The sequence below is a fragment of the Amblyraja radiata genome, chromosome 2 (genome assembly GCF_010909765.2).
Source record: "Amblyraja radiata isolate CabotCenter1 chromosome 2, sAmbRad1.1.pri, whole genome shotgun sequence".
Classification (NCBI taxonomy): Eukaryota; Metazoa; Chordata; class Chondrichthyes; order Rajiformes; family Rajidae; genus Amblyraja; species Amblyraja radiata.
The window spans coordinates 53744559-53770784 of record NC_045957.1 but is presented as its reverse complement, the minus strand read 5'-3'; positions in this window follow the sequence as shown (position 1 = coordinate 53770784).

The window sequence follows — 26226 nt, the reverse complement described above, 5'->3', positions numbered from 1 at the left end:
GCCTTTGATGGTAAGTCCACAGTGGGAGCGATCCCAGGCAAGGGATCCGCTCTGATGTTAAGTCCCCGCCCCACGGTGGGGCTCATGACAGTCCGAGGAGGCCTCCAGAACCAGTGATGGTAGGCCACAGAGACCGGAGAATGTGATACGAAAATTGATCACATCTCCGGGAAAGTGAGAACTTGAAAATAAGTTTCCATAAAACAAACCGAAGAACATAAAAATAAATTTTTAACAGACTAAAATAACAAAAATTGGGCTAAAATAACAAAAAGGTGAAAAAACTAACAGACTGCCGGCAGGGCTGGCTATCTCCCTGGCGCCCCTGGTGGTCAGAATGGGGTTAGGAGTGAGAGATAGATCAGCCATGATTGAATGGTGGAGTAGTCTTGATGGGCCGAATGGCCTAATTCTACTCCTATTCCTTATGACCTTATGACCATATCACAGCACCTATTATCTGGACCAGAGGGAGAGTTTGATGGGATTGCTGCCGATCTCCAGCATGGTCTCCACAGTGGAGTTGATGATCTCCTGCCCCTACTCCAGGGCAGACGGAGAACTCCATGCTTTCCAGCATTCTCATAATTTCAACAACACACTAACTATTTCAGTGCATCTGCAACAACGTGTGTTGGCAAGAAAGTATCCAATGTGGTCCGCATCTGAGATTTTTTGGGGTAGGATATATGGGTGGGAACCTTCAGCCAGATTCTTCCCCCAGCAATCTCAAGCAGGGCTCCTGTCTCTCTGATGTACCAACCCCCCTTCCTGACATGTATTTTCTTAACAAAGGCATTTACCTCTTGGTATATTTGGGAATCTCTCTCCTTTTCCATGCCAGCATCTCATTCCACCATTGTAGATGTAACATTTCTTTCAGCTGTCCAGCTGATAGGGAATTTCTTTTAGAATCGATATCATCCTTAATTGGTGTGCAACTAAACGTTGACAGCTACACTCAGTTGAGTTTAAGTCTTATTGGGAACTACACATGTATTTTTTCAGCTTTTCATTCTGGTTTCCAAATGATATTATAAACAATATAATTTTCAATATTTTCAATGGACCAAGATCTGGTGAAGATGCATAATAGATTAAATCCAGTTTTTTAAGCTACCCTTCTATAGACTGAATAACCTAGTGATTGTGTAATTGATTGATATGTAGCTCAACTGGTTTTGAAAGTTGAGGTGAAGGTTGCAAAATGAATGTCAGTGAATTGAATTGACAGTGAATTGGCTGATGTTGATGATGCCATCAAAGCAGCATTACATAACATGCTTCAAATAATCTGCCTTCCCAGCAGATAGGCTTGGTTGAAATTTGTTTCCAAATATAATGTTTTATCTCCCTCTGGAATCTATTACTTGCCTTAATGTAATTCAGAACACTAATAAAATGATGGCACCGTTAGTCACTGTTAAGCCTTTCCATTGGGAGATGAATTCAAAGCAATCTTGGATACTTTCAAATGAGGTGGGGAATAAAAACTGAGCTGGTTTCATCTTGATGCTGCAAACGTTTGAAAGTAGAAGTGTTCAAAAAATATTAAACATGCTGTCATTGTATCCACATGGAATAAAGGCTCTTAATGTAATTTGTTAATTTGTTCTATACATGTACAGAAATAGAGGAGCATTCCCCTCAATGATTTACCAGACATTAACTTGATGTTGAATATTCTAAAAGAACAATGTAATTCCAAATATGACAGAAATATTTCCAGTCTGAAATATATTGGTAAAACTTGCCCACACTAAAAATGCTCAGCAGTCAATGGCATCAAATGCTTACCACTCTGATTTAATGGTAAGCGGTGATGAATAGTAAGATTCAACGAGAACTTACCAGTTCGAAGTTTGATCGTCATTTTATGAGGAGTAACATTGAGGGATTACGTGAAGAACCCGCCAGGACACATGCGTGTCATTCTTCAAAGCAGCGGTGTGAAATCACAGATAACAGTAATGACTGAACATAGTAAGATTAGAGAAGAGGATACCAGTTGAACTTTATGATCAAGGGTGGGAGCGGAGGGCACGTAATCCCTCAACGTTACTCCTCATAAAATGACGATCAAACTTCGAACTGGTAAGTTCTCGTTTAATCTTACTATTTTACTTCGGAGTCACGTGAGTGACTACGTGAAGATTTCAAAGCTCTGTGATTTCATGCCGTGGAAACGAGTTCATGCATCACATCTGCCTTAATTGACTAAGGGAGGAATTGTGCTAACATATTGAAACATGATTCCGACATTGAAAACCCATGATAAATTTATTAACAACAAATTATAGCCCCTATTTCATGGGGTGAAATCATAATACAGAACTTAAAATTGTTTCTGCAAAAGTTCCAGGTTTAACCACTGGTTTATAGTAGAATTGTTGGAACATTTTTTCCCTAGACCATCCCGCTGTCTCCAGGATTTGGTCCATCGGTACGTCCAATTCCATAGCTGCCGATGTAGCTACAGCCCTGGTGGAATGAGATTTGAATATGTTAGTATCCACCCCAGCTGTTGTTAAAACCTGTTTCAGCCATCTGGAAATAGTTTGAACAGACACCTTTTTGTGGGGTTGTTTGTGGCTGATTAGTAGTGCCATCTCATTGCCTCTGATATTTTTGGTGTTCTCTATGTATAACAATAAATGTCTTATTATACAGAGACGATCATCTATAGGGTAAGCCCTAAATTCTATTTTGAGGCCTGATGATCCCGGTCTGTTCTGTTTGACTAATTCGTGAATATGAAAAATTATATTTCTTGTTGAAGAAGTCATATCGTCCTGCCTTAACTTATGTAAAGACTGTACCCTTTGTGCTGAGACCAAAGCCATCAGCATTACTGTATTATGCAGTCAGTTTTTGCAGGGACAGAGCTGTTGCTGGAGACCAGTTCCTTAGCAACGTTAGGACAATACTCACATCCCATATATGAGAGTACCTGGTTCTTGGGGGATTGGTATTAAAAATTCCCCTCATAAGTTTGGTTACCAGGGGGTGAGTCCCAACAGAATGACGCTCTGATCCTCGCCACAGATATGCTGAAAGGGCACTTCTGGCGCAGTTAATGGCACTATAACTGGCCCCTCATCATAATGGAGGCCTGCCAGGAATTCCAGAACAGACGTTATGTTCATTGTGCTGTAAGTGATGTTGTTTTTGAAACAATATATCTCCCATTTCCTGATGTATACCAGATATTGTTTTTTGGTGGACTGCCTGTGGGCCGCTGAGATAATGTTCAATGTTCGGTCCGTCAGTCCCAGTTCCAGTAGAGGTTTCTTTAGACTCTACAAATTAATAAGTTTGTCGTATTATGACATGGATGGCTATCCCCTGTTACGGGATGAACCAACAAATCTGGTAGTTTCAGGACGGTGATACATGGTTCTAAGACCATGTCGAGAATCACAGGGAACCATGGTTGAGTAGGCCAATCGGACACTACCAAAATACCAGACGCCGAGTCTTGTTGTATTTTGCGTAATACCCGACTGATGAGGCAGAAAGGAGGGAATGCATAGAAAAACAATTTCCCCCAATGCAGCGAAAAGGCATCTATCGCAGATGCCCCAGGGTCTGGTTCCCAAGAAACATAGTTTGGTAACTGGTGATTGAGTCTAGATGCAAATAGATCGATATCTGGTGTTCCGTACCGTGCTACAATATCAGCAAATAATTTTTGATCCAACATCCATTCGATGTTTTCATTGAATTTGCGTGACCTGGTGTCTGCCACTGAATTGAGGTTACCTGGTAGGTAAGTAGCTGATATCCAAATATTTTTCTGAATACCCATTGCCAAATTGTTTTAGCCAGATTGTCACATGATGTCGATTTGATTCCACCCATATGGTTAATATATGCCACCACGGTGGTATTGTCAATCTATAGTCTAACATGCTGGTGATGCATTCCAGAACAGTATGATTTTAAGCCATAGAACGCACCCAACATTTCCAGGTAGTTTATGCCAAGTGTCTGAAGTAATGATGCCTGCTGTGCATTCCATCTACCTCCACAGCTAGAGATGGAGTTGGTAGCACCCCAACCAAGCGCACTGGCATCAGTTTGTAGCACCACTGAGGAGTTGCTGACAATGATAGGGCTGGAACAATGCCGAATGTTATCCCTCCACCATTTTAATTCCATAATTGCTTTGATTGGTATCTTCATTGGTCTGTCGAAATGACCAGCATTAATTTTGAGTGCTTGTATTTTTGCCCTTTGTAAATTTTGGTAATACAAAGGTCCAAATTGTGTGGCTGGAAAAGCAGCCACTATTTTGCCAATTACCCTTGCTACCAATCTAATAGATGGTTCACTGATGTCAATGAGGTTGTTGCAGGCCTCAATTAAGACTGCAGCCTTGTCCTTTGGTAAAGTCACCGACATGTGAACTGAGTCAATTGTGAACCCCAAATAATCCATTATGGTGGAAGGCGTTAGTTTAGATTTAACTGGATGGATGATAAACCCCCAGTTTCTCAAACAATTGTTTGGTGGCTGATACAGCTAGTTTAGCTAATTCCAAAGTTTTGCCCACAATTAATATATCATCCAGGTAGGCCATGACCATATGTTTTTGTTTCCGAAGAAACGCTAGGGCTGGTTTCAAAATTTTTGTAAACAGCCTGGGGGCTGATGTTAATCCATTGGGTAGAGCTCTATACTGTCAACGCTGCCCCATCCAGGTGAATTTTAAATAATGTCTGTGATCAGTCCGTATAGGCACTGAATAGTAAGCATCTTTTAGGCCGATGATAGCCATGAAGTAGCCTGTGGAAATCAATTGTTTGGCAGTAACAAAGGTTTCTATTTTGAAATGAATATACTACACAAATGTATTCAATTTGGTCAAATCTATGATGATGCGACAACCACCATCTTTTTTGTTTTTGGTAAAGATATTAGACACAAATTCCAGAGAATCGTGTTGGTTTTTTCAATAACCCCCTTAGCGTGGAGTCTCACTAGTTCAGCATGTGCTTACAATTTTTCTTTTCGTGAAAGTACGAACGTTCGGTTCGGTACATGCTGAACTGGGGGGCTATTTTTGTGCACAAATTCAATGGTATATCCCTGGATACTGTTTAGGATATAAGTGTCTGTTGTTAATGCACTCCATGCCTCCCAAAAGAAGTGTAATCTCCCACCGATATGTGTATTATCCACACTTCGTATAATTTGTAAGGGACCAGACCCACCTACCTCCATCGTTACCAGTTGAAAGTTTACTTCTTCCTGTGTAGTCTTCGAGGAGGTTGAGGCGCCGGTGTCTGGGTTTGGGTTTGGGGTTTGCGCATTTTCCACGAAGGCCGGTCTGGGCCATGGCCTAAAAAAGACCGCTGTCCTGTATGTCCGGCCTTTGAGCTTTCACCAGCTTCTGATTGTCTTGCTCTGCTGGTGGGTGCGTAAGGGTACTGTCTTTGAGTGTAGGAGGTCCTTCCTGTTGTCGCTTTTATAAGCCTCAGGGTTTTTGCCTCCTCATCGAGCTCCTTAACCTGTTTGGGCAGGTTGCCCTCAAACAATAATATTGGTGGCTTTGTGTCTCCAGATTTGCACAGGCCTGTGAACTTTGGATTTAAGGCAGGTCGGATGGCATTCTTTCTGATACTATTGATCTCATACTGCGTATTGCAGAAGAGTGCCAGTGCATCCTGTTGTTCTTGCGACATTTCTTTCTCATCCACTGTGCAAGCGAATGTGTGATCCCTGCTGTTAGTAATTTTAGTACTTTCTGGAGTTTTACATCCAGGCTTCTAACTCCTGCTCCGACGTGTTTCCAAATACAATTGTTCACCACTGGAATATTCAGGGATACACAATTTCCTGGTGCCAAATATTTGGCAGTGGTGTCCATCACAGCCTGTTCCTGTAGTTGCTTGAATGATAGGAAATCAATGCTGGATGCTAGTTTTTGTTCTAGATTTTTTCCAGTCTGATCTGGCTGTATGTAATTGGACACCATGTCCAGTAGGTTTTCTACTTCCTGCACCCTCTGCACACTTGTTGTTTGTTCAGCAAACCCCCCTTCAGGGTCAGCCCAGAATTGACCCCCAGTACTCCCCTCTGACGAGGGAGATGCACTGTGCAGCCCTACGTAAGGTGCTGCTGTGGGTGTTTTGTATAACCCATGGAGACTAGACACCATCTCCCGGAGTCTGTCACGTTGGAGCATCTGCTCCATAAGCCGCTCCATTCGGCTCCAGCGCTCACGGTTGCTGGCCGCTCGCGGCATCTCCTCAAAGTCGGACTCATCAGAGTCAATGGCTCTGTTAGTTTTCCGTTTTGCCTTCCCGCCCGGCCGCGGTGTTGTTCTGGCAGGCGCAGGGGCGAAGTCGGGCACAGCTGATCCCACTACTGGTGATTCTAGTGCCATCAGCCGCTGCTGGCTGCCCGCAACTCCGCGGTCCTCCCCAGCCAGCTTTGTCGCAGCTCTAGTCGACTTTTTGGTTTTATCCATCGTTTTCCCACCTGTGAAACAGTACGGGAAATAACAACGACCGCAGAGTAACTCGCTGACCTGTCGGTCTCGGCTTTTAAACTTGCTGCTACGGGGGAACGTCGTTCCACCCCGCCTGTCGTTTCACAATGCTTGTAGCGATATGACACGCATGCGTCCTGGCGGGTTCTTCACGTAGTCACTCGCGTGACTCCGAAGTAAAATTATGTATTTATTATCGTTGCATCATTCATGATATAATTCACTCAACGCTACTGCCATCGGTCTAGTGAATCAAATGCTGTATTTGAACTTCTGAACAATCAAAATAGAAACAGGAGTTGGCCATAAAAACATTTGGCCCTACAGTGCTCTTTGATAATTAGATGAGCTATTCTGTACCTGTACAATTTCGATTTACTTGCCTAATTTCAATATCGCCTAATATGGTTTATGTCCAAAAAACCTATTGCCTTGAATGTGCTCAAACACTGACAATTTGCAGCCTTCCGACATGTAGATTTTGGAAGTTTACAGTCTTATTTTCCTATCTAAGTTCAGAATGGCTGATTCCTAATCCAACATTATCCCTCTGGGACTATACTCTCCTGCTAAAGAATACCTGGTTCATTGCACCTACCCTGTCAGAATCTGACCTTTAAAATGGGGAATAATCAATAAAGCTGCTGAATGTGGGGACTGTCAAATCAAAAACAAAAATGCTGGAAACACTCAGCAGATCAGTCAGCATCCGTGGTCATTCCACTGCTGCTGCCTGGCCATCTGAGCGTTGTTGCATTTTCTGCTTTTATTTCACATTTGTAGCTACGTCATTTTGATTTTTATTATAAAAATAGGGATTATACCGAGATATGTTATTCAAAACTGTTGACTTATTGGCACTAGGGTAATCTGGGAACTGAGGGCACTGTGGAGAGGACTTGTTCTAACTGCATATTGCAAGAATAATCTGGAATATTAAAAAATATATTATACAGCTTTGCTCTTAGAGATAAGTTATGTAAATGATAAAAAAAATCCCAATCTTTGCAAAGCTCCACTGTTACTTAGTTAGGTAATTGCAGAGCACAACTTATTATGTGCTCCAAGTTGGCATTTATTTAAACAGTCATTTGATGGTGACACCAACAATCATAATTTCAATCCCTTTGGAAGAATTCAACATCTTACATTCCCTCAATTACTGACCTACATACCACACACTTGGCTACAATGCAATCCAAGCATATTAAATTCCATAGATCCTTTAAGCCCCTGTCCCACTTTCTCGAGTTACTCACGAATTCTCCCGAGTTTTCCCCTTGATTCAAACTCGGAGATGTCAGCAGTAGGTACTCGGGGCTATTTAATTTACTCGTGGAGATTTTTCAACATGCTGAAAAAAAATCCCGTCTTACCTGATGCACCGAGTACCTACGGCTGGCATTACGAGCTGCTACGAAATATCTACGGACTCCTACGGCCTCCAACGGACTCGCTACGGTCATTCTCCGAGTTTGAATTAAGGGGAAAACGCGGGAGAATTTGTGAGTAACTTGGCAAAGTGGGACAGGGGCTTTAACTTCATACTGAGGTCCTATCCATTGTCATGTGTGACAATGGAACAAGGAAAGAACAGGCCTGACTGCTCAAACTGGGGTATAAGGTGATGTGAATAGAAAAGTATATCTCCACCATCTGTAATCTCGGTCTGATACACATATTTGTCTATCAATCCAGGCAAACCAGGTGATCTGTCCTGTTTCAGCGAGGAATGCAGATGGGCATGCTTGGTTAAGTGCCAATCATGCCTAAACATAAGTTTAGTTTAGAGATATATATATACTTGGTGAACTTGCCAACTTGGTGAAGCTGCAGCATAGGGCTACATGCTGACCTTCAACTGGTAGAGCTGCTGACTCACAGCACCAGAGATCCGGGTTTAATCCTGACACCAGGTGTGGAGTTTACACATTCTGCAGATGACTGCAAGGGTTTCGTCCAGGTGCTCAGATTCCTCCCTTACCCAAAAGACATGTAGGATGGTACTTCAACTGACCATTGTAATTTGCCCCTATTGTGTAAATGAGTGGCAGAACCTGGAAGGGTATGTGTGGGGGTGGGGGTGGGGGGTGGGGTTGGGGGATGGGGGACGTTGGGGGGGTTGGTGGAATTGGTGGGGAGGGGGGGGGAGGTTGATAAAAAGACAGAGGGGAAAAAAAAACGATAACTGAAGGATTGGCGTCGTTGACGGAAAAACATGGTCACTGATTGGCGCAAACTGGCGGGCCTGTTTCCATGCAGTATTTCTCTATTACTCTAAGCATGCAAAACAAAGGCAAAGAATGCAATAAATAGAACTCAGTGATCCTAAAACAGATCGAAACTGAGTGCCGCTTCATCTACTGCTGAATGGCAGTGGACAATTAGAACAATTCCAAGAATATCTCCATCTTCAGCAATGGTGGAGCAGGCATACGAGAGCTTAAGACATGGTTCACATATTTTCAGTCATACCCAGCTGGAAGTACCAAGTGGATAACTTATTTCTACATCAGATCACCATCACTGAAGGCAGTTTCAGCCAATACACCTCACTTTATGACAACAAGAAATACCGGAAAGGGTTGGGTACAGCAAACACTGCGGGACTGGCCTATAGTATTGAAGATGTTTTCCAGAACCAGTTGTCCCTTGAGCCAAGTTGTTCCAGTACAGTTACAACATTGGCATCTACCGAACAACATGCAAAATTGCACAGTTGCACGAATTTATTTCATAACAAGTAACAAAAGTATCTAATCTGGCTTGTAAATGCCCAATTTGTGCACTCTCAAACATCAGAAAAGTGATGAAAGGCATAGGGGCAGCACAGTGGCGCATCAGTAGAGTTGCTGCCTTACAGCGCCAGAGACCAGGTGCGATCCTGACTACAGGTGCTGTCTGTATAGAGTTTGTACGTTCTCCCTGTGACTGTGTGGATTTTCTCTGGGTGCTCCGATTTCCTCTCACACTCCAAAGACGTACAGGTTTGTAATTTAATTCACCTTCTGTAAATTGTAAATTATCACTTGTATGTTGGATAGTGCTTGTGTACGGTGTGAACACAGGTCAGCACAGACTCGATGAGCCAAAGAGTCTGTATTCACGCTGTATCTCTAAATTCTAAAGTTTAAAGTGAGTGTGTGTTCACCAAAGTGACTGCAGCAGTTCAAGCAGGCAGCTAATGCTATCTTTTCACGGGCAATTTGGAATGGGCAATGAATTTTGGTCTTGCCAATGATGCCCGAATCATGAGAAATGAATGAATAAAAAACATTGTAAATTTCTCTGTGTACTCTTAACAAATTCCTAATAATTGAGTAACTTAGTGTGTTTGGTCAAAAAGATATTGTCCAAACATCCAATCTCAGTTTCGCTCCAGATGCCATCTTTCCTAACTAGAGATACAGCGAAATAATTACTGAGTCGAAATACATTAGCCCTGCATTTCTCTCTGGCTCGAGATTTGGTGCCCAGAATGTCTGATTGATCTTTGTGTTGATGTAAAGGACCAGTACACTAATCCAGGGAGGTAAAATTAAATCTTTACCTGCAGTTGAAGCGATATGCAGGAAATCGTAAAAAAGTACTGAGGTTAAGCTGAACAGAGACATGACCCACATTATGTATTTTATACCTTGTTATTTTTAACTGGTTAGAATTGACAAATTATCTTCCATGTGAGAGTGTTCTGCTCCATTCTGTAATTCCATTACAGGGATGAAGGAGCTTGTATGAAAACTGAACCAACCCTATATAAATTGTGTTGTCAGCGTTTGCAACAAGGGAGCACCTGGTTTCAACAAATACTTTTACAAGGTTTGGAGAATAAATGGGGTTGAATAGAGAAAGAAGCAAACATGCCTAATGTCCACACTAACATCCATTCTATTTTCTAGAAACATAGACAATAGGTACAGAAGTAGGCCATTCAGCCCTTCGAGCCATTCAATATGATCATGGCTGATCATCCTAAACAAGTGCCCCGTTCCTGCTTTCTCCCCATTTCCCTTGATTCCTTAAGCCCTAAGAGCTACAGTATATCTTAAGGCCCTGCCCCACTTACGTGTCCTTGGCACGCAAATTACACGACCTCGATGTCGCGTTGACGTGCATGGGCATCGTGTGGCCGCGCGGGGCCAGTCCCACTGAGAAGCGGGGATTGGTATGGAGTTGTGCACGGTATCGAGCGGTGCTCCGGGATTTTGTACTGAACGAAATCTTCGCACGCCACGGGCCAGTCGCGTAACTGACGGCCAAAGTGGGACAGGCCCAAGACCCTGGCGCGACGCAACGTCTCACCTCCAACAGCAGCAGAAGCAGGCAAACAATCGTCAAACTCAGCCTGGGGCTCACAGCCGTTGCGGATCCGGTCCGCCCCCACTTCTACTCTCAGAGCGGGGCCAAGAAAATTGAAGGTGGACACAAAATGCAGGAGTAACAACGGGACCGGCAGCATCTCTGGAGAGAAGGAATGGATGACGTTCTGGGTCAAGACCGTTCTTTCAGACTGAAGAAGGGTCTCGATCCGAAACATCATCCATTGCTTCTCTCCAGAGATGCTGCCGGTCCCGCTGAGTTACTCCTGCATTTTGCGTCCATCTTCAAATGGCGTCACGCGCTCCAGACGGCTGTGCGGGCGCATGAAGACACACGTGACTCTCAGCGGGACCGTCGCGCCTCAACTCTACGACGAGGTCGTGTAATTAGCGTGCCAAGGACACGCAAGTGGGACAGGGGATTAACTCTCTCTTGAAAACATCCAATGAATTGGCCTCCATTGTCTTCTGTGGCAGAGAATTCCACAGATTCACAACTCTCTGGATGAAAAGATTTTTCATCATCTCAGTCCTAAATGGCCTACCCCTTATTCTTAAACTCTGACTCCTGGTTCTGGACTCCCCCAACATCGGGAACATTTTTCCTGCATCTAGTCTGTCCAATCCGTTAAGAATTTTATATGTTTTTATAAGATATCCTCTCATCCTTCTAAATTCCAGTGAATGTAAGCCCAGTCGATCCATTTTTTAATCATTTGTCAGTCCCGCCATCCCGGTTGCACCCTGAAATGGAACAGTAGCTATTCTGTTTAAGTATTCCTCCCAAAGAATTATTTTGTGTCCAAAAAAAGGCGAATAGGCAATCAAATATTTTAAATTTTAAATTTTAAAAATATTGTAATTATTTTTTATAAAAGAAATTCAGACCTGTGTACTTTTCATTTCTCTAAATTATATTAAACTATGCTCACGTAAGTATCTGAAACTCCCAAAAGAATAAAGTTTCCAAATTTAGAACAGTTAAATAACATCTACTACATATTTTGGAAAGGAGGTGAGGAAGAACTTCTATAGTCAGAGGGTAGCTAATCTGTAGAAATCATTGCCACTGAGGGCTGCAGAGGCCAAGTCAGTGGATATTTTCAAGGCAAAGATAGACAAATTCTTGATTAGAACGGGTGTCAAGGGTCATGGGGAGAAGGCAGGCAAATGGTATTAGGAGGCAGAGATCAACCATGATTGAATGGCAGAGTAGACTCGATGGGCCGAATGGACTAATTCTACTCCTATAACTTGTGAACTTGTGAATTATGATGGTCTTGATCCAAAGCCTAGGGTGAGCCCGAGTGGTTCAAACAGTAATCACTAAGTGTAGGTTAAGTTTTGCAAAACAAAAATAGATCATTATTTTAGATGGGACCCCTCCTGGGGACTTCCTGCTTTCTGGTTCAGATGTTCACTGTCTGCTGTGGATATCAACAAGTTTTACTATTCTCAGTTACACTGGCCTGAGCAGACAGCAATCTCATATAAACTTACAGAATAAGTTTATGCTATAAAGATTTTATAAATTTAGCAAGTAACTACAGATGCAGGAATCTTGAGTAAAACACAAAGTGCTGGAGTAACTCAGCAAGTCAGCAAGTATCTATGAAGGAAATGCATAGGCAATATTTTGGTTTGGGACCTTTCTTCAGTGATTGTAGTAGTGGGGGGGGTGGGGGGGGGGGGTGGAGAAAGCTGGAAAAGAGGTGGAGCTCGGACATATGCTGGTAAGTGATTGGTGGGTGCAGGTGAGGAGGGTTTGATTGTTAGATGGATTGAGTAAGTGACAAAGGCTGCAGATGAAAAGGAAACAAAAAAGGTGTCAGATAAGGAGAGAGGAGGAGTGAAATTTAAAGCCAGAGGGAGGGATATAGGTGGCAGGAGGCAGGGGGATGGGGGGAAAGGGAAGGGATAGTGGTAGAAATGGAGGGGTAGTGGGAGAAATGGTCTAATTGGGGACTGCTGCTTGAATGGATGCAGGCTGCGTTTCATTTTAAAGTCACTTTACTTTTGTAACCGACAATTCATTCAAAATCCCTTCTTTCAAATTGTGGCGGTATCATTTGGCCAGGTTTTTCCAAATAACTGATGCATCCACCTGTCAGTTTAAAAGTTCTTTGGCTTTGTAGTGAAGATAATTTCACTGCAGGATCACAACACAGTTAAAGACTCGTAAAGATAATGTTATTTTTACCTAATCACTACTGCAAATCAAACACTACCAATGTCATCTGAAAGATATCACTAAGCACTAGGTCTCAGAAGCGAACTTGAATTAAAGCCAATAGCCCATCTGCAGTATAATAGATGTTTAGGCTTTTGATGGGTGATAAGAGAACCTTAAGGTCACTATCAAATTCCATGGGTTATGTTTATTGTCTGGCATTATAAAATATTATGGAAAATCTATATTTAAAATTATAATACACACATTTTATGTATTATCTTAACAATCATTCATGAGAAACGCTCTCATTATTTAATTGCTCGCAAAATAAATGGAATTCTGATAATAGTGTATGTTGATGATCTTAGATCTAATTTGTTAATTCCTCTTATCTTCAGGGTATAAAGATATGAACACCTGATATAGGTGATAAAAATGGAAATCATAAAAATGCCATTAGTTTTTTAAGTTTTTAATTCGTAGATACAGTTTGATTATTTACTGGTTGCTAGAATGTTTTTAATTTATTATTTGAACATTAAGAAGAATGAATCCACAATAAATATAATAAAATAAAAACCATGAAGACACCATCAATTGTTTTCAATCATTCCAATTTAGCTGATATAATAGGCTTTGAAAAACACTTGGTGCAAGTTTTCCTCACCTTGATGAAACAAAAGAAAAATAATATCTCAATTTCCCACTGTTTTTCGATGAAGCTATGAATGGTTTTCCTCTGAATTGCTAATTTACAAGACACTTGATCAAGTACATGGAGTAAAATGAGTTCTGAGAAGCCACTTGCTCAAATAGACTGCAAAACAATGGCTGGTGCATTATCTTCCAAAATTAAAAGACAAATTCCTTTAAATACCGTATTGTTTAAGATGCTCTTCGTCGACTCCAGGACTTCCATTTTCTAGGCCCCCATTCCCTCATCTTCACAATGGATGTCCAGTCACTCTATACCTCCATCATCCACCAGGAGGGTCTCAAAGCCCTCTGTTTCTTCCTCGACCGGAGAAATAACCAATCCCCGTCTACTGATACTCTCCTCCGCCTAGCGGAGCTGGTCCTTACCCTTAATAACTTTTCATTTCACTCCTCCCATTTCCTACAAATACAAGGCGTAGCTATGGTCACGTGCATGGGCCCTAGCTATGCCTGCCTCTTTGTAAGGTACGTCGAACAATTCTTGTTCGAGACGTACCGTGGCCCGATCCCCGAACTCTACCTCCGCTACATCGACAACTGCATTGGTGCTACCTCCGGCACCCACACACAACTCACTGACTTCATCCATTTCACCACTAACATCCATCCGGCACTCAAATATACCTGGACCATTTCCGACATTTCCCTACCATTTCTTGACCTCACTATCTCCATCGCAGGTGATAGACATTTGACCGACATCCACTATAAACCCACTGACTCCCATAGCTATCTAGAATACACTTCTTCCCACCCTGCTTCCTGTAAGGACTCCATCCCCAATTCCTCCGTCTATGCCGCATCTGCATCCAGGATGAGGTGTTCCACACCAGGGCATCAGAGATGTCCTCATTCTTCAGGGAACGGGGATTCCCCTCTTCAACCATAGATGGGGCTCTCACCAGGGTCTTCTTTACCCCGTGACTCTACTCTCACTCCTCATCCCCCCACTGTCCTCACCTTCCACCCTACCAGCCGTCACATACAACAAATAATCCTCCGTCATTTTCGCCACTTCCAACGTGACCCCACCACTGGCCACATCTTCCCATCTCCTCCCCTGTCTACTTTCCGCAGAGAATGCTACCTCCGTAACTCCCTCGTCAATTTGTCCCTTCCCACCCGAACCATCCCCTCTCCGGGCACTTTCCCTTGCAACCGCAAGAAATGCTACACTTGTCGCTTTACCTCCCTCCTCGACTCCATTCAAGGACCCAAGCAGTCTTTCCAGGTGCGGCAGAGGTTCACCTGCATCCTCCTCCAACCTCATCTATTGCATCCGCTGCTCTAGATGTCAGCTGCTCTACATCGGTGAGACCAAGCGTAGGCTTGACGATCGCTTCGCCGAACGCCTCCGCTCGGATCGCAATAACCAACCTGATCTCCCGGCGGCTCAGCACTTCAACTCCCTCTCCCATTCCGAATCCGACCTTTCTGTCCTCGGCCTCCTCCATGGCCAGAGTGAGGACCACCTTGGATTGGAGGAGCAGCACCTCATATTTCGCTTGGGCAGTTTGCACCCCAGCGGTATGAACATTGACTTCTCTAATTTCAGGTAGTCCTTACTTTCTGCTCCCCTTCTCAGCTCTCCCTCAGTCCACTGGCTCCACCTCTTCCTTTCTTCTTCTCTTTCCCCCACCCCCCCCCCCCCCCCCTCCCTTACATCAGTCTGAAGAAGGGTTTCGGCCCGAAACTTTGCCTATTTCCTTCCCTCCATGGACGCTGCCTTACCCGCTGAGTTTCTCCAGCATTTTTGTCTACTTTAAATTCCATAATGTTGGTTTACAAAAAAAGACACAATAGACAATAGATAATAGGTGCAGGAGTAGGCCATTCAGCCTTTCGAGCCAGCACCGCCTTTCAATGTGATCATGGCTGATCATCCACAATCAGTAACCTGGTTCCTGCCTTCTCCCCATATCCCCTGACTCCACTATCTTTAAGAGTCCGATCTAGATCTCTCTTGAAAGTATCCAGAGAACCGGCCTCCACTGCCCTCTGAGGCAAAGAATTCCACAGACTCACAACTCTCTGTGTGAAAAAAGTGTTTCCTCATCTCCGTTCTAAATGGCTTACCCTTTATACTTAAATTGTGACCCCTGGTTCTGGACTCCCCCAACATCGGGAATATGTTTCCTGCCTCTAGCGTGTCCAAACCATTAATAATCTTATATGTTTCAATAAGATTCCCTCTCATCCTAAATTTCAGAGAATACAAGCCCAGCCGCTCCATTCTCTAAGCACATGACAGTCCCGCCATCCTGGTAATTAGCCTCTGCTGTACTCCCTCAATAGCAAGAATGTCCTTCCTCAAATTTGGAGACCAAAACTGCACACAATACTCCAGGTGTGGTCTCACTAAGGCCCTGTACAACTGCAGAAGGACCTCTTTGCTCCTACACTCAACTCTTCTTGTTATGAAGGCCAACATGCCATTCGCTTTCTTCACTGCCTGCTGTACCTGTATGATTACTTTCATTGACTGATGAACAAGGACCCCCAGATCCCGTTGTACTTCCCCTTTTCCCAAATTGACACCATTCAGATAAACATCTGCCTTCCTCTTTTTGCTACCAAAGTGGATAACCTCACATTTATCCTCATTAAACTGTATCTGCCATGCATCTGCCCACTCACCCAACCTGTCCAAGTCACCCTGCATTCTCGTAGCATCCTCCTCACAGTTCACACTGCCACCCAGCTTCATGTCATCTGAAAATTTGCTAATGTTACTCTAATGTCAGCACTCTACCCCCAATACCATGAGCCCTAATTTTGCCCACTAATCTCCTATGTGGGATCTTATCGAATGCTTTCTGAAAGTCCAGGTACACTACATCCACTGGCTCTCCCTTGTCCATTTTCCTAGTTACATTCTCAAAAAATGTCAAAAGATTAGTCAAGCATGATTTCCCCTTCCTAAATTCAGGCTGACTCGGACCGATCCTGTTACTGCTATCCAAATGTGCCGCTATTTCATCTTTTATGATTGACTCCAGCATCTTCCTCACCACCTATGTTAGGCTAACTGATCTATAATTCCCTGTTTTCTCTCTACCGCCTTTCTTAAAAAGTGGGATAACATTAGTTATCACAAAGTGCTGGAGTAACTCAGCGGGTCAGGCAACATCTCTGAAGAATATGGATAGGCAAAGTTTCGGATCAGGACCCTTCTTCAGATGCCTACTATATTAGACGTTGGAACATACTGGTGTTTCAAGTCTGAAGAAGGATCTTGACATTCTAGACGATGCCTATCGATGTTCTCCAGAGATGCTGCCTGGCCTGCGGAATTACAATTGAAACCTAATTCAGCTTTTAACACCTGCTTATTTGGCAATGAATGAGGAAAGCAGGAGTCTCTCAAATGTCGACTAATTGGGGTTCAATAATGTTGCAGATGGAATAAGTTGGCAAATAGTGAAGAGTCAGAGCCTTTTGATTTGTGAGATGCTTTTCTTTGTGTGGAAAATTGTTCCTGTGAGCCAAATAAGCAATGTGTGAGTCTTTTCTGAATTTCACTGATGAGACCCTCCCAAAATCATTTAATAATCAAAAGGAATATAATCTTTTACCCTCTGTTCTTTGATCTACACTCGCTGCAGCACACAATTTTGGAAAATTGTCAATTCTAACTAAAAGACAAATAATAGAAAACAGAGAAATATATTTGCTGAAATAATTCTCCTATATTTCATATGGTAAGAAATTATATTTGCATAAGTAAACGCAACATATATTCTCTAAAATATTCTTCATTTAGATGAATATTACACAGAAGAGATTGATCTAGATTAATTTAAGCAAATAATTACAGGATATCAGTCTATATCTACAGATTTGAATCTCTAAACTGACCATTGTATTATTGACAGAAACAATTGTTTATCCTTAAGTTGCATATAGCAATGTTAAAATTGCTTGATTGCTTGCTTGCTTGCCTTATCTTCAACGCAATTCTTTGAAATATGCCAACGTTAAAACATTGTAAATCTCAGCCCCTGCAGGTAATATTCAACATATAAATATAAGCAATCTTCAGCAGAAGGCAATATTTCTTTCTGTCATCCTCTGATTTTTTGGTGTTGGGTAGACATACCCAAACATGATATCAAGATTCAGAATACCAATTGGTGCAGATGTGCTTTACCAGAATGCTGCCTGGATTCAGCCACAGAGAGAGGTTGGATAGACTTGGATTGTTTTCTCTGGAATATTGGCAGTTGAGGGGAGACTTGATAGATGTACGTGAAAATTGCGAGAGGCATATATAGACACAACCATTTTACCAGAGTGGAAATGTCCAACACTAAAAGGCATAGCTATAAGGTGAGAGGGGGAAAGGTTAATGGAGAAGTGCGTGGCAAGCTTTTTCACATAGAGATTGGTGGGAGCCTGGATTGCACTGTCAAGGGTGGTGGTAGAGGTGGATATGATAGTGGCCTTTAAGAGACTTTTAGATAGGCACGTGGAAGTGCAGGGAGTAGATGAATATGAGTCATGTGCAGACGGCCAAGATCAGTTTAACTTGGCATCAAGTTCGGCACAAACATTGTGGGCCAAAGGGTATGTTCCTATGCTCTACTGTTCTATGTTCTATGTTGACATGCTGGGTATGCTAACAGAGTAAGCTTACAATGAGAATTTTGGTTGTAACATGCTTCACTAGAGATTATAATGCTCAGCAAGACAGTGGCTGTAAAAAAATTGTAAGTTGCTATCAAATTGGTAATAATGCTCATAGAAAGACGGACCAGTTGTTTACAGTGGCATGGTAAAGACATCCAAATGCTTAGGGACATTAGAACTCTGTTGTAAGATAACTGAACCGTCCTCCCATAAGCTCGGGTGGAGTCCCAATCTTCCAACCTACCCCATTGTGGACAAAGTAGGCCGACCTCCCCCTCTCCCCCACCCAACGGTCTGTCCTCAGCAGAGGTCTCACCTTTGTCCCCCTCCGTCCCCATCTCAATGAGTTCCGCGCCCACCATGACTTGGAGCGCTTCTACCGTCGTCTCCGCCTCACAGCGCACTTCCATGGGAAGGAGTCCTCGCCCCCTAACGATGACCCCTTTTCCCGTCTCCAACGCACCCCCTCCTCGTGGAACCCCCCTCATAAAGTCCCGGCTCTGGAACTCTTCATTCAGAACTGCCGCCGCGACGTCAACCGCCTCAACTTCTCCACTCCCCTGTCTCACTCCAATCTTTCCCCCTCTGAACGCACTGCCATCGAATCACACCGCAAAAACCCAGACTGGGTCATCAAACCAGCCGACAAGGGAGGTGCCGTGGTAGTCTGGCGCGCCGACCTCTACAAAGCTGAGGCCACGCGCCAACTCTCGGACACCTCCTCCTACTTACCCTTGGACCATGACCCCACTGACGAGCACCAGGCCACCATTTCTAGCACCATCACCGACTTCATCAATTCCCACGCCCTACCTGACCAAGCCTCCAAACTCATCGTTCCGCAGCCCCGCACGGCCCGTTTTTACCTTCTCCCAAAAGTCCACAAACCCGGCTCTCCCGGCAGACCCATTGTCTCTGCGTGTTCGTGCCCCACCGAACTCATCTCCACATACCTTGACTCCATCCTATCCCCCTTGGTCAAATCCCTCCCCACCTATGTTCTAGACACCTCAGACACTCTCCGCCGCCTCCACGCATTCCACTCTCTGGGCCCTCACCCCCTCATCTTCACCATGGATGTCCGGTCACTCTACACCTCCATCCCCCACCAGGATGGCCTCAGAGCCCTCCGGTTCTTCCTCGACCAGAGGAGCAACCTATACCCAGCCACTGACACTCTCCTCCGCTTAGCGGAGTTGGTCCTCACCCTCAATAACTTTACATTTGACTCCTCCCATTTCCTCCAAACACAAGGCGTAGCTATGGGCACACGCATGGGCCCCAGCTACGCCTGCCTCTTTGTCGGGTACGTTGAACAATCCTTGTTCGAGGCGTACCAGGGCCCCATCCCCGACCTCTACCTCCGCTACATTGACGACTGCTTTGGTGCCACCTCCTGCACCCACACACAACTGACTGACTTCATCCACTTCACCACCAACTTCCATCCGGCACTCCAATACACCTGGACGATTTCCGACACTTCCCTACCATTCCTTGACCTCACCATCTCCATCGCAGGGGACAGACTCCTGACCGACATACATTACAAACCCACTGACTCACATGGCTATCTGGACTACACGTCTTCCCACCCTGCCCCCTGTAAAGACTCCATCCCCTACTCCCAATTCCTCCGCCTACGCCGCATCTGTTCCCAGGACGAGACATTTCATACCAGGGCATCGGAAATGTCCTCGTTCTTCAGGGAACGGGGATTCCCCTCCGCCACCATAGATGAGGCTCACACCAGGGTCTCATCCATACCCCGTAACACTGCTCTCTCTCCCCATCCCCGCACACGCAACAAGGGCAGAGTCCCTCTGGTCCTCACCTTTCACCCCACCAGCCGGAAAATACAACACATAATCCTCCGCCATTTCCGCCACCTCCAACGTGACCCCACCACTCGCCACATCTTCCCATCTCCCCCAATGTCTGCCTTCCGCAAAGACCGCTCCCTCCGCAACTCCCTCGTCAATTCTTCCCTTCCCTCCCGCACCACCCCCTCCCCGGGCACTTTCCGTTGCAACCGCAAGAAATGCAACACCTGTCCCTTCACCTCCCCCCTCGACTCCATTCAAGGTCCCAAGCAGTCGTTCCAGGTGCGACAAAGGTTCACCTGTATCTCCTCCAACCTCATCTACTGCATCCGCTGCTCTAGATGTCAGCTCATTTACATCGGTGAGACCAAGCGTAGGTTGGGCGATCGTTTCGCCGAACACCTCCGCTCAGTCCGCAATAACCTACCTGACCTCCGCACTTCAACTCCCCCTCCCATTCCCAATCCGACCTCTCTGTCCTGGGTCTCCTCCATTGCCAGAGTGAGCAACAGCGGAAATTGGAGGAACAGCACCTCATATTCCGTCTGGGGTCCTTGCGTCCTTATGGCATCAACATTGAATTCTCCCAATTTGGCTAGCCCGTGCTGTCTCCTCCCCTTCCTTAACCCTCTAGCTGTCTCCTCCCACCCTCCCATCCGCCCGCCCTTGGGCTCCTCCTCCTCCTCCCCTTTTCCTTCTTTCTTTCCCCACCCCCCATCAGTCTGAAGAAGGGTTTCGACCCGAAACGTCGCCTATTTCCTTCGCTCCATAGATGCTGCTGCACCCGCTGAGTTTCCCCAGCAATTGTGTGTACCTACCCCATTGTGGACATTGGAGTTCTTCTCTAGAACTGTAATGCTGCAATGCTGTAAATTATATTCTGCATTTCCGTATCTTTCTCTTTGCCTACCTGTTGTACTTGTGTGTAGCTTGATTGCACTCATGAATAGTATGATCTGATTTAATTAGATAGCATGCAAGCAAAAGCTTTTAATCATACCTCGGCACATGTGACACCAACAATAAATCAATACTAATTATTGGTGCAAATATATTATATAAGGCCTTCAGATTGTGGACCAATTGTGGGCAATAATTGCATGTAGAAAAAGTCTGAACTGTTATAGTCACCCACCTATGTCGCATTTAGATTTAATAAAAACTACATTGTTAACAGGATCCACATGAAAGTTTAATATGTTGAATATTTTTGGAGTTATTTCTTATTACTGCCATTAAACATGGGAAAAATTCCAAGTTTTGAACTCGTAACTCACAAGGACTTCACTTAAAATAATGTATATAAGTTTGCTTTTATCTATCTGCATTCTTTTATTAAGTAAACTTTATGCCATACTTTTCTTGAAGGTGGTGATAGTCGTCAAGGGTTATTGAACAGGTCACGATAATCTTCTACAACTAGGAGTATTACTGTCATCTCTTCAGCCATATTTGTGGAAAAGGAATTGTCTAGTGTTTCTCATGAAACGAGAATGAGGATGCCTCCAGATAATGGTCACAGATATATGTGCATTTTGACATTTCTGTGGTCAGATACAAGTGAATCATTAATTTATCACTCAAATACATCCTACAAATTAAAGAAATATAGAACTGCGGATAGTCATAAAGTGCTGCAGTCCGAAGAAGGGTCCCGAAACATAACATCACCTATCCAGAGATGTTGCATGACCCACTGAGTTGGTCCAGCACTTTGTGTCTATTTTTGGTGTAAGTTGTTCCTTGTTTCTACAAGGAACTGCGATGTTAGTTTTACCAAGGAAAAAATCAAAATGCTGGAGTAACTCACCGGGTCAAGCAGCATCCCTGTAGAACATGGGTGGGCGATGTTTTGGGTCGAGTTCCTTCTTCAGGCTTCAGCATTTTATATATTTCCTCCAAATTGATCCTGCTTCCAATTACTGCACCCTTTATATGGAAAGCTGGGTCAGAAACCAAAACTCAATAACTCATTCCAGGAATACACAAATCATTCCAATTTATGCAGTCTTGAGTTGCCTTCAGCAGTGCAAGTGTGTGGATGCAAGTGTATGTGTGCTCTTGCCTTCTATCGTGGTCCATGTCTCTCCATATTCTGTCTGTAGAACATGGTACCATATCTTTTTTTAGGCTTACAAATTGAGCATGCATTTGGACAACAAAATAGATTCCACCCAACTGCTGAAAACTATGATAGAAGGCGTACATATAATCAGTACTGCAACCCAGCAATTAACATCAAATATATATTGGGCATAGCAGTACCATCTATTAGTTAAACCAATTATTTTTAAGTCAGCTCCTTTAATCACCAGAATTTTAATGAATGTTCTGATCTAGTTGAAGATTTCTTTTGGTTCTCTGCGGTTTTGAAAAGTTAGGGGAGTCAATCTCCCCTAACGTTTTAAGGGTGATGTGTCATGTGTTAGGGGAGTTACACTTAAAACTCAGTGAAAGTAAATTACATTTAGTATTAAAAACACTTCAAGGTTAATTAATTGATCACCTCCCAAATTGTGCTGGTAACATAATTGCAGAATGGCAGCTAAAGATAAAATGCAAATTAATCTAGTGGGCATCGTTCCTCTGTGAAAACATCAGTACTGTTGTGATCTCTCATGTTTTTTAGTCTTATTGGGCTTTTATATTTTTTAAAAAAGCACAAATTACTACAGTTACTCAGTGGGTCAGACAGCATCTCACGAGGTCATGGATAGATGACGTTTCAGATCTCCCTTAAGACTGAAGAAGGGTTCCAACCTGAAATGTCACCTATCTATGTCCTCCAGAGATGCTGGCTGATCCACTGAGTTACTCCAGTGCTTTATTTTTTTTTTAAATGAACCAGCATCTGCGGGTTCTACGGCTGCTTGTCTGTACAGAGTTTGTACGTTCTCCCTGTGTCCTGCATGGGTTTTTCTCTGGGATCTCCGGTTTCCTTCCACAATCCAAAAACGTGCAGGTTTGTAGGTTAATTGGCTTGATATAATTGTAAAAATTGTCCCTAGTGTGTGTAGGATAGTGTTAGTGCGTGGGACAGTGTTAGTGTGTTAGTCTGATTGGCGCACTCAGTGGGACAAAAGGCATGTTTCCACGCATACAGCGCATAGAGATACACTCTAAACTTAACTAAAACTAAACTAAATCTATAATTCCCTTGTTTTTCTGATCTTTTATAATTATGGTGTAAAACACACTGGCCTAGAAACTAGGTGCTGGCTCGAAGGGCCGAATGGCCTACTCCTGCACCTATTGTCTATTGATAGAGTTGCAAGTGTCCTATCATTGTTTTCCTCATGTCCAGTTTCATCAACTGACGTCAATATTACTGCAATGTTCAAAATTCACCTCTGGTGACCACATTGGTCTCAATTCCAATTTATGCCATTCATTCCAAGAATTTACTTAAAGAACCACACTTTAACAAGGCCGATGGCTCAACATTCATTATTTAGAGGGGTCAGGCTCTTCTGCTGTCCCTGAAACAGAGTAGTACATTTGTACTGTTTTGCATTTGGCACCATTGAATTTTTGGGAGTCGTTTTGCTGGCTTTTAAAAAGCAACGTTAGCCAGGTGGCTAAATCTAGGGAAATGACACAATCAAATTTTTGGCCATTTTATTTCCTGGCCTCTACCCTATCACAGATCTTCTCTTTTGCTCCATCCTCTCCTTACCACAATCCCCTTCTCTATTTCTAACTTTTCGCAACTTTTTCTCCACTTTCTTGGGAAGTTGTCAACTGAAAAAATAACTCTCTCCCTCTGCAGATACCAACTATTTGCTGAGAATTTAAGCATCTGTAATTTCTTGTGTCGGTCTTCTCTCACCTCTCTTTAAGCAGATTTGTGGTAATGTTCTGCAGTAGGACTGTAGAATCTGGGGTGGGACTGAAGCGATTATCATCCTCAACATTCCCAACATTTCCCTTTCACTTCTCACTTTTTGTTGATTGGTATGTCCGTTTTCTCTGAAGTTTTTTCTCACATCGAGCTCTATTCTAGAGATAAAACAAATGCATGTTACAGATTTTTGGAATCTGACCTTGAACCTTGATTTTTCTTTGAGGATAAATGACGCTGCCCTATGGAATTTAAGAAGCATCTGTTGTAAGTAAAGAAAGAAGAGGATATTTCACTTCATCTGGATTGAAGCCCTGTAATATAGTAATGAAAAAGCAACTCAAAAGAAAAAAAATATATATATATATGGATACAAAAGCAAATGAAAAGATCATGTTATTTCAATGAATAAGAACAAATGTTCTGGAGTTAATTTGAGCATCCATGTTTAAAAGCATTAAAATTCAACGCAATAACATGACTGAGTTTGTGCAGTAGCTCATTTGAGCATGTCGCATTAAACTCTTCAAATAATACTTTTACAGCTGTGTTTAGAAGTGTTTGCTGGTCTATAGTGATTGTCCTTTCTGTAAGCAAAGGTTGAACTGGTGAGTTGCAATTTCCATCTTCTACACAGTTCAAAGCAGTCAAATTCAGCTGCGGGAGCTGTCCCCGGGACACAAAGTTGCGTGGGTGAATAAGAGGAACATTGGAATGCTGAACGATCCAGGGGCCTGCCTAGATCAGGCGCAGCTTCATAAAACCTAGTGCACGACTGTACTTTGCTAATGACGCCAAATCTGGTGACTCAAAAAATATTTTCACTGTGCTTTGCATATGTGACAATAAAGCACAATTGAACTGTTGAAAGCACTAAATTATTCGGCCAAATAGCATCACATAGCTCAAAATATATATATATTGATGAAGATAGGTTAATTACCAATTTTCGGTACGAATTCAATTTAATCATCCAAAATTATTATCAAAAAATTCCGATCAATTTTGTCTCAAATAGTGAGCTTCAATATGTTTATGATTAATTTATCTTCCTATGCTCTTTTGGCATCATTAACTGGAGGCTAATTGTAATTCGAGACAGAGGAAATAAATTAATGCTGCAATTTTATATCTATTTACTAAGGTTTCCTGTGAAATCTCACACCTGCCAAACACACTTTTACAGCCCACTGCCAATAGATCTGTAAAGTCTTGACATTTCCGGGTGGATTTAGCATCCAGATGCTCTGGGAATAGTGGATAAAGCATTTGACATTTTTGACAGCACTGTGGCCAAAGTGGCTTAAAGTCAGCTGCTCCATTTAACATATTATTTCCTGGTGTGGTGCGTGGGTCTCAAAAGGAAGCACGAAGTCCAGTGTTTTGAGAGGCACCTTTAATTATGTTCCTCCCGGTTGTAGGGAAGACCAAACAAGAGAAAGATGGCACCCAAACCCCTGCCTTTAAACCCTCTGGCTAAGGGCCGCCTCCGGACTGAACCACTCCCGTGCCGAGGGGTTCGACAGTATGATGGCACGACCCTTGGGAGCCGCCACACTGATATTACTATAAATTGGGCCAGGTAAGCGTGACAACTATGTAAAGTCACATTGTTGACATTGCAATTGATGGATTCTGGAGTCATTTGGAAAGGATGAGAGGAACATTGACAGTAGGGCAATGAGCATATGAGTTGGGGCATCATGCCATTGTTTAGAGTTTTGAGATACACAGTGCAATAACGAAAAAACATGCATTCATGTTGTACAATGGTGCAGTGGTAGAGCTGCTGCCTCACAGTGCCAGAGACACTGGTTCAATCCCGAATACGGGTGCTGTCTGGGTGGAGTTTGTATATTCTCCCTGTGACCTTGTGGGTTTTCTCCGGGTGCTCTGGTTTCCTCCCACATTCCAAAGATGTGCAGCTTTGCAAGTTTTAACTGGCTTCTGTAAATTCACCCGAGTGTGTCGGGTTTGTTTCCACGCTGTACCTCTAAACTAAACAAAAACTGTTCATTGGTCTGTGCCAATATTTGAGCCATTGCACTGAATTTAGATTTTCCACAATCTATAACAATGTTGATATTATACATCCCTTATACACCCTTCCAATGCCATGAAATCTGATAACGGAACTGACACATTAAATTAATCTCCCCTTTTGAAATCCATGCTTTAGTTAATGCTGCTCCCTCTATTTGATATTCTTTCCAGTAATAGCTCCCAAA